Source organism: Penaeus monodon, chromosome 9 (genome assembly GCF_015228065.2).
Source record: "Penaeus monodon isolate SGIC_2016 chromosome 9, NSTDA_Pmon_1, whole genome shotgun sequence".
NCBI classification, from domain to species: domain Eukaryota; kingdom Metazoa; phylum Arthropoda; class Malacostraca; order Decapoda; family Penaeidae; genus Penaeus; species Penaeus monodon.
This window is the reverse complement of record NC_051394.1, coordinates 51,911,140-51,913,639: the sequence shown is the minus strand read 5'-3', so window position 1 is coordinate 51,913,639 and position 2,500 is coordinate 51,911,140.

The following is a 2,500-nucleotide window of genomic DNA, read 5'->3' as shown; positions in this document are numbered from 1 at the left end:
TTATTATAAGTTAGGTTTCATTTCTGGAAATACTCCTAAAGCTAGAAAAGGTATGAATGAGAATGAATATTTTCATAATATAATTTATTTCTGACGAAGATATATTCGAAACCGATTAAATACATCTCTTATATCGTAAAGATATTCATTCTCATTTATACCTTCTCTACGTTTGTCAATATGTATACAGTTTACTCCTAAAGCTAATTTGACAAAGTAGGAAGAATCAATACTTCTTGGTGTAAAGCGAGTATGAAAATCAAATCTATCTTAAAGCAAAATGAATCTGATGTAGCAAAGGTCGCATGAATATCAAGCAGGCCAACTATCCTGCCCATTAGTATTGAGTTCAGTGAAACATGAAATCCTCAGACGCGACAGCCAGGGAAAGACTAACCAACAAGGAGCTTAAAAGACTTTGATCTTTGATGTCGTCCATGCAGAAAGTTGCAAGAAGGGAAGGCTGTGTGTGTGTTCGCCACGTTGATGAGAGAGAGATAGAACAGCGGAAGTCACTGCAAAAAAAAACAACTCTCACACTTTCAAAAAGACCGGTTCTTTTTTGCTATTGCAGGTTGAAAAGATATTCAATCAACGCCTAACATGCAAATCACTTCAGAGGGTGACGAGTTTGAGGATGTGAAACAGAAGGCCTCTTTTGACATTACGGGTAAAACAAATATATATGTTTTATTCCTCGCATTGGTATCATTTTTCGTTCGAGATGTGAAAATAAAGAATAAGTAAAAAGTGAATTAGGATTAGCTAGATAGAGAGAGATAGATATATATATGTATATGATAGATAGATAGATAGATAGATAGATAGATAGAGAGAGAGAGAGAGAGAGAGAGAGAGAGAGAGAAAGGAAAGAGAGAGAGAAAGGAAAAAGAGAGAAAGAAAGAGAGAGAGAAAAAAAGAAAGAGAGAAAGAGGGAGAGAGAGAGAGAGAGAGAGAGAGAAAGAGAAAGGAAAGAGAGAGAGAAAGGAAAAAGAGAGAAAAAGAGAAAGAGAGAGAGAGAGAAAGAAAAAGAGAGAAAGAGAGAGAAAGAAAGAGAGAGACAGAGAGAGAGAGACAGACAGACAGACAGACAGAGAGAGACAGAAACAGAAACAGAGAATTGAAACAGCCTAACAGACAGACAGACAGAGAGTAGTTACGTGAATGAACTGTCGTTCGTTCGGTCTCCTTCCTCGTGAGCAGAAATCGATCAACACCCTTAAACAAGCCTCTCTCTCAACAGAATGAACCAGCGGAGAGTTAAGGAGAGGCGTGCTGTAGTTGGGGGCAGCAGTGCTTCGTGATGCTGTGTAATGGGATATGTGCTCTCTAGGCTAAGAGATATGTGGGCATCGTGAAATGAAGATTGGACATTCTGAGAAAAAGAAAAAGTATGGGAAAAACAATTTATGGGTACTGCTGTTGCTAACATGGCACGACTGCAATGCTGGTAGTTAGTGCTGCACTTCTAATACAGCTTCTACTGTTACATATATATATGTGTGTGTGTGTCTATATATATATGGATATATATATGTATATATATATATATATATATATATATATATATATATATATATATATATATATATATATATATATGTGTGTGTGTGTGTGTGTGTGTGTGTGTGTGTGTGTGTGTGTGTGTGTGTGTGTGTGTGTGTGTGTGTGTGTGTGTGTGTGTGTGTGTGTGTGTATGTATGTATATATATGTATATATATATATATATAAATATATATATATATATATATATATATATATATATATATATATATATATATATATATATATATATGTGTGTGTGTGTGTGTGTGTGTGTGTGCGTATATGCATATGTATATATATATATATATATATATATATATATATATATATATATATATATATATATATATATATATATACATATATATATATTATCATTAGCATTATTACTAATACTAATATTATTATTATCATTATTATTATTATTATCATTACTATTATTATCATTATTATTATTATCATTATTATTATTGTTGTTGTTGTTGTTGTTGTTATTATTATCTTTATTATTATCATTATCATTATCATCATTATTGGCATCATTATTAGTAGTAGTAGTATTTCTATTGCCATTAAACTTATCACCATTACCATTATCATAAGTAGCAGTAGTATCATGATCATTATCATTGTTATCATTATCGCTATTGTTCTTGTAATTAATGGTGTCGTTGTTATCGTTTTGTTCATAACCAGATCAGCAAATAAATACAGCAGTGAAAGCCAGGAAATCAGATATAAAGAATAATTAATGGCTTCAGGGAAATTTAATGGAAATATAACCACTGCATTTGCATACGAGTTGAAGGATATTGTTTGCTCGCTATTCAGTCCACGCCGCTGATTTTCCTGCCTTTGTTATTGTTGTTATTTATTATTTCGATATTCAGTATTATATTTGCCGTTGTGATTGTTAGCAGGTTCATAGCGTTATAACCATTATCATCATTATCC